This window comes from Muntiacus reevesi, chromosome 3 (genome assembly GCF_963930625.1).
Source record: "Muntiacus reevesi chromosome 3, mMunRee1.1, whole genome shotgun sequence".
In the NCBI taxonomy this organism is placed as follows: domain Eukaryota; kingdom Metazoa; phylum Chordata; class Mammalia; order Artiodactyla; family Cervidae; genus Muntiacus; species Muntiacus reevesi.
Window position 1 is genome coordinate 126,513,807 of NC_089251.1, and position 18,100 is coordinate 126,531,906.

Sequence of the window (18,100 nt, forward strand, 5' to 3'; positions counted from 1 at the left end):
GTCAAAGAGCCAAACACGACTGAGTGACTGACACTCTCACTTTCCCTTTTTCAGTAAAACACAGGTTTTACTGAGCCTAAAAACTAGTTATCTTGTTACTGTCCTTGCTATTTCCTCTAATAATGGCACTTAAGAGGTGGAGAAGTGTGTTCTTCAGTGATTCTTAGGGCAGAATAATTAGTGAACTATGTTTAGATATTTTCCCTACTTCACTTTCTCAAAATAAATTTTTTCTTCACATATGTATTAAAATATTCTTTAAAAAGTATAATCACTTTATTAGACTAGAAATGGCAACCCACTCCAGTATTCTTGCCTGGAAAATCCCATGGACAGAGGAACCTGGTAGGCTACAGTCCATGGGGTCACAAAGAGTCGGACATGACTGAGCAACTTCACTTTCAGTCATTCAACAAAGATTAATTGTGCACCCAGTTTGTGTTTGGATCTATAGTAGGCATTATGAAGAGATGGAAAATGAATCAGTCTCCTATGTGGAACTACAAAATTTGGGAAAGGACAATTGATTCTATCTATAAAGTACTTTTACAAACATGATCTCCTTTGAGTCTGCCAATGTTACAGAAAATCTTTTATGGTTATGGGAGGGTTTTTGGTGATAGTATTTTTTTCAAATTTTAAGTATATTTGACTTATAATATATTAGTTGCAAGTGTATACCTGAGTGATTCAGTATTTTATAGGTTATGCTTCATTTATTACAGAATAATGGCTGTATTTCCCCAAGCTGTTCAATATATCCTTGTTGATATTTTAAACACAATAGTTTGTATCTCTTAATTCCGTATCCCTCTCTTGCCCCTTCCCCTTCACTCTTCCTACTGGTAACCACTAGTTTGTTTTCTGTATGTGATGATATTATTTAACCAATATTTCAGTCATGTGTCTGCCTATTGGAAGAGAGAGTAGAAACTGTTAGACTGGTTGACAAAAAATTCATTCATTCATTCTCTCATGAGTCAACAAAAAGATTTGAGTGCTGTATTTCAGATACTGTGCTAGTAACTGGGAAAACAGTTGGTATTAAACAGATATTATACTACTCTCAGGAACTCAAGGCTGGTGGGAAAGTAAATAGTTTCACAAATAAGTATATAATTATAAGGTATGATAAATGCTATGAAGGAAAAGGATGGAATGCCAAGAGAGAGTATTACGAGGAGACTTGATTTAGATTGGGGAATTAGAAGAGGTTTCTCCAAGAAGTAAAATTTCAGCTGAGAACTGGAGGATGCACAATGGTTATACAAGGAGTGAGGAAAGGACCACCTGTGAAACGGATGCAGGAAAGAGGACAACTCATTTCAGGTACTGATGAACACCAAGCCAGAGCCTGCAGCTGTGGGAGACGGAAGTGGAGCCAAAGCTGGGAGGTGGTTACACAACTTCGTGGTTGGGTCCCCAGTCTATGCAACCATACAACACTCCGTCACTTACGTGCTAAGCCATATGTCACAGGAAGAGGATCTAAAGAGTTTAAGATGTAGGAAGGCTGACATTGGTTATTGTTGGCTTCTTCTCATCCTTTTTGATGCCATTGTCTACCTGTTGCTTTGGGTGTTCTCCACATCTGCAGCTGGACCGTACAGATCTTGCTTCTGTCAATTACCCATTTCTGTAGTTACATGGATTACATCAAGTTATGCCTGGATATTTGACAGCTCTAAAGCTCAGACTTGTGCTAAGTCAGAAACCTGGAAGCAATAGTGGGCTTCTGCTCTAAAATAAGATTAAGTAGCAATTTTCTTCTTATTTTCACAAGGATGACTAGAGTAGTGCAAATCACTCATCAGTAAGAGTATAAAGTTAGGTAACAAATTGTATCTTGGCATCTTTCTCCTGCCTCCTTCTCCTCTCTTTCCTCCCCTCCCTCTTTCTCTTCCTTCCTTCCTTTAGAAAACATGTATAGAGAAGTTCATAAAATGTAGATATTCTGTTTAATAATTATAGAGCACAATCTTCACACAATCTTTACCCAGGATACAAGATAGAATATTCTAGCACTCCAAAGTCCCCAGGGAGTCCCTGCCCTAAGTAAGATCCTCCCTCCCTGCTGGAGATAATCACTACCCTATTGTGGAAGTAAAATCATTATAACCCTGCAGCTCACAGCAAGTGTTGGTTGCTTTTTGATGGATTTTTGTCAACTTTTTCAGTCAAATATATGTTGACATAAGTAGGACCATGCTGCAGATACTGTTTTACATCTTGCCTTTTCGTTTTTCACATATCGTTGTGCTTGGTTGTTTATAAAACTTTAGCTTTCCAGGACCACTCCATCTGCCCTATGGATGTCCTGTAATTTAGTTAACCAGTGGTCCTTGTTCACTTCTTATGTTTTTTTTCCTCTTTTACTTCATTAGATCAGATTTCTAGGAGGCTAGAACTTTGTTTTAAAGGAAAAAATTCAGACCTGTGGGCTCCTTGAGCTTTTACCAGTTATTGAGTGTGTCTATATGAAGGGTGTGGCTCTAAAAGTGCATTGGCGAAGGCAATGGCAACCCACTCCAGTACTCTTGCCTGGAAAATCCCATGGCCGGAGGAGCCTGGTGGGCTGTAGTCCATAGGGTCTTGAAGAGTCAGACACAACTGAGCGACCTCACTTTCACTTTTCACCTTCATGCATTGGAGAAGGAACTGGCAACCCACTCCAGTGTTCGTGCGTGGAGAATCTCAGGGACCGGGGAGCCTGGTGGGCTGCTGTCTATGGGGTCGCACAGAGTTGGACACGACTGAAGCGACTTAGCAGCATCAGCAGCAGCCTTATGGGATTATGCTGCCCCCATACCTACATCTACCATACAGCTGCAGAGTTTTACCAAGTTTACCTGGTGGGAGCTACCTGATGCCAAAATGGTGACCCAGAGGAAATAAACACTCTGAATAATCAGAGTTTCAAACCCAAACTCACAGAATGACTGGAATCGTGATTAATTTCTTTGCTTTTCTTTATAATTTTACACCTAATTATGCAAGTTTAAAGAACATAGTTTAATTTCTCTTGGTTTGCAAGTTTATATAAATGGAATCGGACTTCCCAGGTGGCTCAGTGGTAAAGAATCCACCTGCCAATATAAGAGATGCAGGAGACATGGGTTTAATCCCTGGATCAGGAAGATCCCCTGGAGGAGGAAATAGCAACCCACTCTAGTATCCTTGCTTGGAGAATAATACAGTGATTAGTTTATAAATTTACATTCATACAATACAATCTACTGCCCATAATACACTTTTATTAAGTAATCCTTCATAGCAATTTTCCCCTTCGAGTGAAAGTTTCCCTTTAGTATAGGATGTGGTTTAGGGTCAATAGTTGCATTCAATTGTCATATCTCTTTAGTTTTCTCTAATCAGGGATAATTCCTTTTTTTATATGGATAATAATAACTTTTGTAATATATACATTTCCCTACTCCATTTTAAATAGAATTTTCCTCATTTTGTGTTTGTTTGGTTCAACATTATTTCTTAAGATTTATCCATGCTGTATTTTTGAAGTTTATTCATTTTTATTGATAAAATCATGTGTATAACATTTTAAATACATGGATGCAAATGTCACTGTTAATAATTACTTCACATGTGTGGTTATAACTTTTGTTAAATTAACTGAACTATTGTAATACTGAATTTTCCTTTTTTGAGAAAAATTTCCACCAGTACGTCTACAGAGATGCACCCAGTTTACCTGCTGGAAGCTACCTGATGCCAAAACGGTGACCCAGAAGAAATAAACACTCTGAATAATCAGGATTGCAAACCCAAACCCACAGAATGATTGTAATCACAATCCTAAGGCTTCAGTTTTAAGTATCTGTTCTGAAAAGGCACAAAATTATCAGTCACTGAAGCCATTGAACTAGGATCAGGGGGTATTAGGATGTGCAGTTAATTGGAAAATGACTAGTGATGGATAAACCTCAGAACTCTAATATCCAGGGATGCTTATGTGAGACTTTTAAAAATACTTTTAATCAAATGGGCTCAAATCCTTTTGGTTAAACCCTTTTCCTCAATTATGGGTTCTCTTTCTACTCAAACCAACCAGAATTCATGTTATTTGCCTTGCCTCCATCAAGATATTCTTTCTCATGTTGAAGAGTGATCGTCTTTGTTGATACTTCACTTTGAAGTCAGTACAGGGTTGCAGTACATGACGACTTTTACGATAATAACCTTATATTCAAGCCAAAAGAATTCCAAAAACTACTTTGGTTCCAGGAAGTGGTTTTAACTTTCATTCTTCCATGTTCAAATTCTGTATTTATCTGTCACTTGCTTTGAAAAAGGTAGATGCTTGTACATTTAATATGTATATTTCCAACTTCTCTGGAACTCTTGCTTTCTTTGTAATTCTTTTCAATTGATTCAGATTTTTGGCTCATGGACAATATTTCCTTCTTTCTGGACTAGATGCCTCTCCTTAAGAAATTGATTACTGATGATTAGAAACAAAATCTGACACAGTGGTAGGTAATTCTGGCTTGATCCTAACAAAGGTGTTGACTGGATTGAGAGATAAATGGAAGGCAGAGGATTATTGTAGCATTGTGGTCATAAATAAAAGATTTTGATTTAATGATATGTTAGAATTTTGATTATCTTTAGAGATTCTGAAGAGAATTAATAATAATAGAAATTGCTGGAGAGAAAAAATAATACAGGTATCTTTTTGCAGTGGTGTGAAAGAAGAAGTAAAACATTGTAATTTAAAGACAGCAGTTGGGCAGGCAAAAGGGTTTCCACGTCCACAGATGACTCATGTTGGGAATAATGAGATGTAAGTTTCGAACAATGCGGCTATACAAAAGTATCAGATTTCAAGAAAGTAAATTTTGGGGAATTAAGAAATCTGGTGAATAAGGTGCAATAAGAGGAAGTATAAAATTCATGAGCATGAAAGCAGCTGAAGAATCTTTTGAGACACCATAATTAAAGCTCAAAGAACCGCAGGCCTTCTGAAAAAAAAAAGAAGAATGTGGGACTTAACAAAAATAGTATGTGCATAACACATTGGGGAAAGAAAGGAGAGTTGTGTAAAGATCTGAGAGAGAAACAAATCATTACAGAACGATTGTCTTGTTTGCTAAGTGGAAATGATAGGGGAGCTGGGGAGGGCTGCACAGAAGAGAATTGAACACAGAAAATTCTTTGAAGACTGCTAAAAAAAATGGACAGAAAGAACAAAAATTAGGTATTTTTAGTCATTGGTGATGGTTAGGGAAAAGGGTGGTGAAACAATTTCTAATCCAGAATAAAAAAGGAATTAAAAACAAAAAGACACGTTTGAGAAGAAAAGCCTAAAATTGCTAAAGTGATTGATTTTAAGCAATCAGTTTACCTCTTCAAAGGAGAAAGTATATGGACAACTGGGAACAATTAAACTGTAGCTTAATAAATAAATTATGCACTTTCTAGATCTGGTTAGATGAGTGATTCAAGTGCATAATGCCATGAAGTAGAGGATTTGGGGAAAAGTTCAGGAAGATTCCTTCAGTCCAAAGAAACAAATGGTTTGGGTCTAAAAAAGACCTAAGAGCAGATCAGCATGGAGAAAGCCGTTTGGAAGAAAGCAGGAAATGGGGCATTTCCCCTTGTGAGCGAATAAAATAGACGGTGGTTCTTGGGAATATACACAGATAAACAGAAAGACATGTAAATAGAATATACAAACCAATTGTTTTTCTTTGTGATGAAATTAATCCCACTCAACATTTGTTGTATTCTCCTTTCTGGTTAGATATTACTCATCTCTAAGCTTTCTCTAATGCTGACTCTCAGAGATATAACCATCAGAGGAAGAATGAGGAGCAGATAGAATCTGGACGGCTGAAAGAAGTCATATATTATTGAGGAGCCTGGTGAGCTACAGTCCATGGGGTCACAAAGAGTCAGACACGACTGAGTGCCTAACACACACACATACATGACCACGGATCCTGTGGTGTGTGCCAACATGTCATCTAAAATGCCAGCAGAACCAGTCACACCTCACACATCTTCAAGGGAGGAGCTCAGACAGCAAATCTGCAGCAAGCCTCTTGAGGAGATTTAGGGATGGGAACAAATTTCTACGTGGATGAATGCCATACCTGAGGAAGGCTGAAGAGTTACCTTTAGAAAATGGGTCAATTACTGAAACAGATTCAGTTATTGGAGTGAGCTAAGAGTTTCTTCACTAATCAGACTGATGTGTATTCATGAGGAAAACCAACCATAGAAATGAAGGAGTCATATGGTCTCTGCACATCTGAGGGTGAGCAAGACAGATCTTGCTGTTCTAGGGGCTGCTTGAAACAGGTGTATTGTCTTTGTCCACAACAACTAACTTCTTGCCTTGAAATTAGCTTTCAGGTGAAACAAATTTAACTCCCTGAGGTGGGAATGATAGTTTCTTGGAGCAAAAGGTTGCAGTGGAAAATGTGGTTTTAGCAAGGACATCTCTACTCATGGGCGCCCCTGGTGGCTCAGATGGTAAAGCGTCTGTCTGCAATGTGGGAGACCCGGGTCCCATCCCTGGGTTGGGAAGGACGCTGGAGAAGCAAATGGCAATCCACTCCAGTACTCTTGCCTGGAAAATCCCGTGGATGGAGGAGCCTTGTAGGCTATAGTCCAGGTGGTCGCAAAGAGTCAGATACTACTGAGCAACTTCACTTATACTTTTTTTTTACTCATCTTCATGAGACTGGAAGGCTAGGAGACACCTCCAAGATCCTCAAACCTGTTTCACTTATTGTCCAGATAAGGCTGGGTGTTTAAGTAGTCTGTGCTAGGTCTTACTGATAGGTAGAAGAGAGGCTGAGCCTTGAGCCAGGACTCCAGCCTTCTAGAATAGCGTGTCAACTCTACTAGGCTGAACCTGGATTCTTATTTTTTTAGAAATTATTTTATTTTATTTTTATTTTTTTCCATTTATTTTTATTAGTTGGAGGCTAATTACTTTACAATATTGTAGTGGTTTTTGCCATACATTGACATGAATCAGTCATGGATTTACATGTGTTCCCCATCCCGATCCCCCCTCCTGCCTCCCTCTCCATCCCATCCCTCTGGGTCTTCCCAGTGCACCAGCCCTGAGCTCTTGTCTCATGCATCCAACCTGGGCTGGTGATCTGTTTAGAAATTATTTTAAATTGGAGGATTATTTCTTTATAATGTATTGATATCTGCCATACAACAATGTGAATCAGTCATAAGTATAGATATGTTTCCTCCCTCTTGAACCTGCTTCTACCACCATCCCATCCTACCCCTATACACTGGGTTGAGCTCCCTATGCTATAGAGCAAATTCCCACAAGCTATTTTGCATATGGTAATATGTATGTTTCAGTGTTATCCACTCAATTCATCCCACCCTCTCCTTCCCCTGCTGGGTTCACAAGTCTGTTATCTATGCCTGTCTCCACTCCTGCCCTGCAAACAGGTTCATCAGTACCATTTATCTAGATTATGCATTCTTTGATTTTCGTGTTCTGTAGACCAAGACTTGAGGTCATGGACTTGGTTATGATTTCTCTTGGCATTATATCCCAGTATGTGAAGTATGTGAACTGTGCATTTGAAATAAACTAGCCACTAGGATCTGTTGACAGTGTGTACCCAAAATAGACTTGTGCAATGAAATTAATGCTGTGCAAAATCCTCAGTCCTTTTAAGAATGTTTCTCTGTAAACTCTTTGGAAAACAACCCTCTTTAAAAAATCCAGTTCAGTCATCACCATTCCAGTTTGGAGAATTCTTTATCTATTAGTGTTTTTACAGGGCATAAATTAAAATGCATAAAACAATTGCTACTCTTTTCCCACACCACTGAATGGGAAATTAATAGAGTCTAGGGTTGAAAAGGACTTCCCAGTTGGCACTAGTGGTTAAAAAAAAACCTGCCTGCCAATGCAGGAGACGTAAAAAATGTGGGTTTGATCCTTGGGTCGTAAAGATCCCCTGGAGAAGGAGATGGCAACCCACTCCAATATTCTTGCCTGGGAAATCCCATGGACAGAGGAGCCTGGCAGGCTATAGTCCACGGGGTCACAAAGAGTTGGGCATGATTGAAATGACTTAACATGCAGAGTTGAAAATGATATAACATGATACAAACCTACTGTTTAAAGAAAATGAATATAGCAACTACACAAAGTTCTGTATTTAGAAATTCATTAAATTCATTCATACCCCAGTGAGTCTATATCCACTCATGTACACAATGAAAGAGTATTCTTCCTAAAAGAAATAAGTCTGGTGGAATTGTGGGATGAGGGAAATAGAATGGGGGAGAAGATCAATGATTGAAAATTGAACAACCAGTTAGGACAAAGGAAATACTAATACATATTTGTAGAGGAATCTTTGACATTCTCATGAAATGAAGCTTCTCTGGCCTATTTAGCCCCTATTCTCAGAGTCTGGAATTTCAAAATTATTTATGTAGAGAGTAATTACATCTAGTTAGAGACCTTCCTTATGTTTCTGTGCCTTTATGCAGACTTGACAAGCATATGCCCCTGGCAATATCACTCACTACCTCTTCTGGCTATCATGTTCTAAGTTGGTGGAGGAGGCTTCCTACCTGACCATGACAGTAGCTTCTGTAACATCTGAGGTCTAATGAACAACACTGATATATGGAGTCTTCATGGCCTGTGAGGGTTTCCCAGGTAGTGCTAGAGGTAGAGAACTGGCGTACCAATGCAGGACATGTAAGAGACATGGATTCAATCCTGCTTGGGAAGATCCCTTGGAGGAGGGCATTACAATGCACTCCAGTATTCTTGTCTGGAGAATCCCATGAACAGAGGAGCCTGGTGGGCTACAGTCTATAGGGTTGCAAAGAGCTGGTCACAGCTGAAGTGACATATCAGGTATGTGGCCTGTGAAGAGCTGATCACACTGGAAATGAGTTTCACAAAGGAACCATCATAAAGACAACTCAAGTAACACTACACTTTTTTCTCTTTAGGCAAAGAACAGGAAGTACAAAGTATGATGAGACTTTTTGGTCACCCATCCCTGGACTCATGGAAAGACTAACTTACGGAAAAGCCAAGGAAAGCCTTATTCTACTCAAAGCTTGCCAAACGTGAAATGAAAACACAGTGGCACAAGTGGAAGGAACCTTGTAACTCTCTTAACTATTTCTTGCCTGAACTTCCAGAAAAGGTTTATGCAAATGCTAGTGAATATATACAACTATGCTGCTGCTAAGTCACTTCAGTCGTGTCCAACTCTGTGTGACGCCATAGACGGCAGCCCACCAGGCTCCCCCATTCCTGGGATTCTCCAGGCAAGAACACTGGAGTGGATTGCCATTTCCTTTTCCAATGCATGATAATGAAAAGTGAAAGTGAAGTCTCTCAGTTTCGTCTGACTCTTAGTGACCCCATGGACTGCAGCCTACTAGGTTCTTCCGTCCATGGGATTTTCCAGGCAAGAGTACTGGAGTGGGTTGCCATTGCCTTCTCTGAAATACAACTATATCTATGGATATAATTATATTTCTTTCCATACCTGTTCTTTTCTTTGCTTGTACAAATGAGATTGTTGTTGTTCAGTCACTCAGTTGTGTCTGACTCTTTGGGACCCCACAGACTGCAGCACGCCAGGCTTCCCTGTCCTTCACCAACTCCCAGAATTTGCTCAAACTCATGTCCATTGAGTTGGTGATGCCATCCAACCATCTTGTTCTCTGTCATTCCCTTCTCCTCCTGCCTTCAATCTTTCACAGCATCATGGTCTTTTCTAATGAGTCGGCTCTTTGGATCAGGTGGCTGAAATACTGGAACTTCAGCTTCAGCATCAGTCCTTCCAATGAATATTCAGGATTGATTTCCTTTAGGATTGACTGGTTTGATCTCTTTGCAGTCCAAGAGACTCTCAAGAGTCTTCTCCAGTACCACAGTTCAAAAGCATCAATTCTTCAGCACTCAGCTTTCTTTATGGTCCAACTTATGCATCCATCTTACTGGAAAAACCATAGCTTTGACTATACAGACTTTTTTGGCAAAGTAGTATCTCTGCTTTTGAATATGCTGTCTAGTGATTACAGACTACATATTTCTTGTGCTTTGATCTTAGCGGAATTTTTTGAAATAACATATATAAATCTTGTTACCCTCTTTTAATAGCTGCTCAATATTCTGTTGTAGAGAGATATCATAATTTCTTGGTACAATTAATTTTTTTAGAATTTTGGTATACATTCATCTGTTTATTTAGGAAACTATATCCATTGCATTTGTTGAGTCAAAAGCAGGTATATTTAGAATTTTGATAGATATTGCCAAACTGTTCTCTCAAAATGTTGCACTATTTTATATGTTCATCAACAATCAATGAAAAAAACCTGTCCTGGAAAGCATCAGACATGTATGACTTTCATTAAAGTTCTATGCATTTATAACCTTTCATTATATAATTGAGAAAATAAAAGAATCCCACTGTTTTGACTTGCATATATTTACTTATGTGTGAAATTAAGCATCTTTTACATATATTTAGCTATTTGTATTTCATCTTCTTTGAACCACCCATTGATCGTGTTTTTCTATTAAGTTGTTCACTGTTTTTACTGACGGTGGAAAACCTTGCCTTTTTCTGCTTTTCATTTGTTTTTTGAGCTATCTACTTCCTACCTACATATACTCATAAACATTTTCCTTTAGATGTTTCAAACTTTTTCTTTATGCCTGGTACATTTTGTAGAATGCTAGAAAGTTTTTAGGATTAGTGAACTTAAAAACTGGATTTAAGTTTAATTTTAGTTCAATTTTTTCTTTGTCTTTTTCACTTTTTCTAAAATGAAGCATCCACGGACCTCTCCAACCAATGCCAATTTGATAAAGTTCAAGAGGTGAAGCTCTGTAGAGGTGCAGAATGAAAATATCCATCCCTTTTGGGAATGCTGATTAAATTCATTAAGGAAGGGATGCTGCTCTTCTTCCACAAGAGGGAACTCCTCTTTTCTAAAGGGGGAAAGGAGTTAGGCTTAAAGATTATCATGCTTAACTCTACAAAGAAATGGTCAGCAAAGGATTTGCCATCTGAACTTGAGAAAATTTTCAGTATTCCCTCAAGGAAGAATGGCTTGTTCCCAGATGGCAAAATGGGGACAGCAGCATTATTCAGGGTGGAGAAGGTCTCTGTCATACATCAAGTTTACATACCAGAAAAATGAAGTGTATACTGAGAGACTTACACAGTTGGATATATTCTCATAAGAGCTAATATAAAAAATTTAAATGTGCTCTGACTATCACGAGGCAACAAACACACATACTCATCCATATTACTCAAGCTCATTAAATAACATACAATTTATATAAATAACAAAAATGTTGAAATTTTATGATCTTTCTTACCTTAACATAGTTGTTTCTGAGCTTAACTAAAGAGTTAGTGAGACATCTAAGATGTTGCAACAAAGACAAGGGCTATATAAGCTATTATAAAGGTCAAGGGTCATGGACGGACCATCCACCTCCACCCCCACCAATTCCACACCTACATCCACATACTGATAGATGAGGAGAGACCTAGGGCGATTGCAGCCTGAAAGTCCTTTCTCTGTCTTCTCTTCACCCTTCTCTGGGTGCCTAAGCAGTGTTTCTCTAATAAATCTTAAACTGTTGAAAACCACATGTATTTTCCTCTAAGCCAGAGTGTTCTAATCCTTACCAATGCAAAAAACAGTACTGTAAAATTTGTCCTATGTAATTAAATGATGTAATTGCAAAACAACTGGTAGATTAAAAAATTTTGTATTTCTAATTTTTAAAAATTTTATATAAAATTATATGCTTTTTAAAGGTTATTTTCTGTTTAAGTTACTGATCCTACAAAATATTGGCTATATTCCCTATGTTGTACTATATATCCTTGAGCCTATCATATACCTAATCGTTCCTACTTCCCATTCCCCCACCTCTATATATTCCCCCTCTGCATCTCTCCACTGGTAACCACTATTTGTTCTCTGAATCTATGAGTCTGCTTCCTTTTTGTTATAGTCAGTAGTTGTATTTTTAAGATTCCACTTATAAGTGCTATCTTACAGTATTTGCCTTTCTCTGTCTGATTTATCTCACTTAGCATAAAGCCCACCAAGGTATCCATGTGGCTGCAGATGGCAAAATTTCATTCTTTTTAATTGGCTAAATAGTATTCCATTCATCTTCTTCATCCACTCATCTATTGATGGACATTTGGGTTTTTTCCATATCTTGGAAATTTTAAGCAATGCTGTTATGAACATTGGGGCACATGTATCTTTTTGAATTAGTATTTTTGTTTACTCAGGATTGGAATTACTGGATCATATGGTAGTTCTATTTTTAGTTTTTTGAGAATACTTTACACTGTTTTCAACACTAGCTCACCAATCTACATTCTCACCAACAGTGTAGGAGGGTTCCCTTTTTTCCAAAACCTTTCCAACATTTGTTATTTGTATTCTTTTGGATGATAGCATTCTAACAGGTGTGAGGTGATATCTCATTGTGGTTTTGATTTGCATTTCCCTGATAATTAGTGATGCTAAACATCTTTTCATGTACCTGTTGGCTGTCTGCATTTTGTCTTTGAAAAATGTCTGTTTGGTTCTTCTGCTAGTTTTTAATTGTTTTTCTTTTTTGACGTTGAATTATAAGATCTGTTTATGTATGATGGATATTAATGCCTTGTCAGTCTTATCATTCACAAATATCTTCTCCCAATAAGTAGCTGGTCTTTTCATTTTGTTGATGGTTTTCTTTACTGTTTAAAAGCTTGTAAGTTTAACTAGGTTCTATTTGTTTATTTTTGCTTTTATTTTCTTTACCAGGTAAATCTAAAAAAATAGTGTTGCAGTTTATGTCAGAGTGTTCTACCTAAGTTTTTCTCAAGGAGTTTTATAGTATCTGGTTTTACATTTAGGTCTTTAATCCATTTTGAGTTTATTTTTGCATATGGTGTTAAAGAAGGTTCTAATTTCATTCTTTTACATGTAGCTGTCCAGTTTCTTTTTAGTACCACTTTTAATTTTTTTTATTTTTTATTTATTTATTTTTAGTACCACTTTTTAAAACCCTGTCTTTTCTTCTTTGTATATTCTTGCCTTCTTTGTCATAGATTAATTGGCCATAAGCATGTGGGTTTGTCTCTTGGCTCTCTATCCTGTCCCATCGATCTGTATGTCAGTTTTTGTGCCAGTACCTTACCATCTTGATTACTGTAGCTTTGCAATATCGTCTGAAGTCAGGGAGTGTGATTCCTGCGGCTTGCTCTTCTTTCTCAGGGTTGTTTTAACTATTTGATGTCTTTTGTGTTTGCATACAAAATTTAAAATTAAAGATAAAGAAAGAATAGGAAAAGCAGCAAAGGAAAAGCAACAAATCACATACAATGGAGCAGATACTATAAGGCTATAGCTGACTTTTCAGCAGAAACTGCAGGCCAGAAGGGAGTGTCACAATATATTTAAAATAATGAAAGGGAAAAGCCTACAACCAAGAATACTCTACCCAGCAAGTCTCTTGTTCAGACTTAGTGGCAAAATCAAGGGCAGGAGCAGAGTTGCATATGTAGAGAATGGACATAAGGACATGGCGGGGGAGGAAGAGAGGGTAGGATGAATTGGGAGGTTAGGACTGACATATATACACTACCATGTGTAAAACAGATAGCTAATGGGAACCTTCTGAATAGCATAGGGAGCTCAGCTGGGTATTCTGTGATGACCTAAATGGCGGAATGGGAGGTAGTAAGTGGAAGGTCCAAGAGGGAGGGGATATAGTTATACATATAGCTAATTTGCTTCATTGCACAGTACAAACTAACACAGTGTTGAAAAGCAATTATATTCCAATTAAAAAAAAGACTTACAGACAAGCGAAAGCTAAAAGAACTTAGCACCACCAAATCAGCTTTACAGCCAATGTTAAGGGGACTCCTCTAGGTGAAAAAGAAAAAGCCATTACTAGAAATAAGAAAATTATGAAATGAAAACTCTCATCAGTAAAGGCAAATAGACAGTAAAAGTAGGAATCAACTGCAAATAAAGCCAGTAGGGAGTGTTAGGAAAAAGGTGGTAAAATCATCTATATCTACAATAAGCAATTAAGGGATAAACAGAACAATTAGATGTAAAAGATAATATCAAAAGCAGTAATTATGAGGGGAGGAGAGTACAAATTCAGGGTTTAAAAAAAAATGCACTTGAAATGAAGAGATCAGCAACTTAAAACAGTCATGTATACACAGGCTATGATACAAAAACCTCATGGTAACCACAAACCAAAAATCTGCAATAGATATACATAATAAACAAAAAAAGGAATCTAAACATAACACTAAAGATAGTAATCAGACCACAAGAGAACAAAAGAAAAAGAAATGGAAAAAAAAGACCTGCAAGGCAAATCCAAAAGAATTAACGAAATGACAATTAGAACATACATATCAATAGTTACCTTAAATGTAAACAGATTAAATGCTCCAATCAGAAGACATAGAGTGGCTGAATGGATACAAAAACAAGGTCCATATATATGCTGCCTACAAGATACTCAATTCAGTTCTAGAGACATATACAGACTGAGAGTGAGGAGAAGCAAAAAAGACATTCCATGCAAATGGAAATCAAAAGAAGGCCAAGGTAGCAATACTTATATGATACACTATAGACTTTAAAATATAGACTGTTACAAGAGACAAAAAGGGTATTACATAATAACCAAAAGAGCAATCCAAGAAGATATAACAATTGTGAATATACATGGATCCAACCTAACATCCCTTCAATACATAAGGCAAACATTAATGGACTTAAAAAAAGAAATCAACAGTAACGCATTTATAGTAGGGGACTTTAACACCCCATTTACATCAATGAGAAAGATCCTCCAGACAGAAAATCAATAAGGAAACAGAGATCTTAAATAACACATAGATCAAATGGACTTAATTTATACAGAGAACATTCCATCCAAAAGCAGCAGAATACATATAGTTTTCAAGCGCATATGGAAGGTTGTTTTGAAATGGTAGTTCAAAAGAAGTGTCCTTCTTATGTGTAGTTTGTATTGCAGGCACTGTTACAATAATTTTCCCACAAAGTTCAGTTTGTTCTCTGTAGCAGAGATATCTTCCAAGGTGATGGAGAGGGGACCACTGTCAGGGCTGTAATGAAGAGCCAGACTTCCCAGGAGCACTGGAGCTAGATGAAGCCTACGGGATATATGAGGTCCTGCAGCAGCCAAATAGACAAGGGGGTTGAAGCTGTCTGGAGGGAAAGAAGGAGGATTGAAGAAGAAGGGAAATTGGCCTGAAAGAGTGGAAGCTGGTTTTAGGCACATGTTACCAGCAGCACTGTTTCCACTGTTTCCCCATCTGTTTCCCATGAAGTGATGGGACCAGATGCCATGATCTTAGTTTTCTGAATGTTGAGCTTTAAGCCAACTTTTTCACTCTCCTCTTTCACTTTCATCAAGAGGCTTTTTAGTTCCTCTTCACTTTCTGCCATAAGGGTGGTGTCATCTGCATATGTGGTGTTGGAGAAGACTCTTGAGAGTCCCTTGGACTGCAAGAAGATCCAACCAGTCCATCCTAAAGGACATCAGTCCTGAGTGTTCATTGGAAGGACTGATGCTGAAGCTGAAACTCCAGTACTTTGGCCACCTCATGTGAAGAGTTGACTCATTGGAAGAGACCCTGATGCTGGGAGGGATTGGGGGCAGGAGGAGAAGGGGACAACAGAGGATGAAATGGCTGGATGGCATCACCGACTTGATGGACATGAGTTTGAGTAAACTCCGGGAGTTGGTGACGGACAGGGAGGCCTGGCGTGCTGCGATTCATGGGGTCGCAGAGTCGAACACGACTGAGTGACTGAACTGAACTGAACTGAACCAGCAGTACTGACTGGCAATGGGGAAAGGACAGCAAAGAAGAAAGTTCCCATGGATCCACCTTAAAGAGATCATGCTTTGTCCATTCAGTGGGAAGGTAGAAACAAAAGTATTAAAGTAGAAGCCAGAGGGATAAATTGTGAAGGGGAGAGACTGTTCTTTCAGGGGCTAGAAGTTGTATGGGTGGGATTCACTGGCCACCCTCTCTCTTGCTCTTGGTCCTTTTCCTCTAGTTTTAACTCTCTTCCAGTGGTTTTCCATATCTTTTCCTCTTTTTAATCCTTTGGCGTTTTTTTCGTGTTCTCAGAGTATGTCTAGCTTTTTCCAACATCTATTAATGGTGCTCTTCTGGCATAAAATACAACTACTTTTGCTAGATTTTCTCTTTTTTTGCCCCTAAAAATAGGAAGGCTCACCAAAGTTAATTCTAAGTTGCTTTGGTAAAAGCCTGGTTGTTTGACTGCCCCTCTATTTCCCCACCTTTACAGGACAGACAGACCTCTTAACCAAAATGGTCAGCTCAGTCCCAATCTTAGCACTTAGTAAATTCATGGTCCCTAGTTTACAGTGAGGTGAATCAGGAACTAGTCATCCTACTGCTAGCCCTGCTCTACCGCTGGGATGCTGGCGTGTCCCTGGGTTGCTTTCTGCCTTCTTCTTGAGTTCTACCATGGAACCTGGGTCATACATTCGAGTTCTTGTTTTGTTATGTCCAAATCCTGTTCATGATACTCTGACAAGTTCTTTAAGCCTTGCAGGACAGGAGCCTTACTTGGTTTTTGCCAGAATTGAAGGAATGAATGTTACCCCATTTGGGTTGCATAGTAGACTGGTTATCTATCATCCACTTTGGACCACGCTGTTAAGCTGACTGCTTATCTTTTCCTCATCTCCATTGTCTAGGTATAATTCCCAGGGCCCCTCTAGCTCCGCATCAACCATTCTGCAGAGTATCCCTTTAATTTTGCCATTTGAAAATGCTAGGTCCGTCTTTATTTAATAGAAGGCAAGCAATTCCATTAAGCACAGTTAGGTACCTTTATTCACAGCTGAATGCATCCAGTGATTCATGATAATGAAAAGATGGAATCCCCTCTTCCAAAAGTGGCTTAAAAGGATCCTCCAGAGTTAGCCATGTGTAGGGATCTTTCATATACTAAGCAAGACAAATATAAATTAGCCGCAATGGGGGTCACATATTCAATTATTCTATTGAAAATACTGTTGTAGAAAATAGTTCCAAAGAATACATCAATATTAACCGTTTTCTTCTTTTTATATTGAATTAACAGAATTTTGGAAAAGAAACAAACCTTTTAATTGATCTAATATAGGATTTTCATGGTCCAGAAAAGGGAAATGGATTCCAAAGAGATTAAATGAATTGGTTAAGATTATGCAGTTTGGAATAAAATTGGGTCTAGAACTTGAATTTCCTGGTACTCTAGTGCTCTTTTTGTTGTCACACTTTTTCCGATCTCATCCCAGGTTAAAAGAGAATAATGTCCCAAGAGATAATGAGCTGCTTTCTATGCTGGCTACATATTTAGAACCATCAGAGAAGCTTTTAAAAATACAGATGCCTGGGGCCTATATTCACTGATTCTCACATTTACTTGGTCCAAGCTGAACTCTGAACTGGAGTAGTAGTTTTAAAAACTTCCCCCCAACGTAATGACAATTTATATCTGGAGTTGAAGCTCATTGGAATAACAGATCAGGCAATTCTGTACATTTCTCTTTTAAACGTCATGATTTTTGTTGGTATCACAATACCACAGCCATTTGTTGTTAAGCTTTACACCATGCAAACCTTTTACTTTTAACTAATTTTTGTTTAATATTAAGTATTTAGTAAAATAAAGAGAATAATAACTTATAAAACATCGATGTCTCCACCATCCAGCATTGACACTTGTTCATATTTAACCACATTTGCTGAGTCTTTTAGAATTATATCAATAACTGAAGTCAAACTCTTCAGGCAAAGTTGAATCATGCCCTTTGGGGCTCTCATTTTATTCCCAGGTTTTCCTCTGTTATGATTACCTTAAAAGTCCAGACAAATGATTCACTTCCTTCTCTCCTTTTCCCTCCTAAGAATCCAGAGGAAGGGCCTATTTGCAATAAGGAAAAGACCTGCTGAGCTGTCAGAGAGCTTTAAGATTCTCCCAGTAAACAATGACACCCTGATGCTAC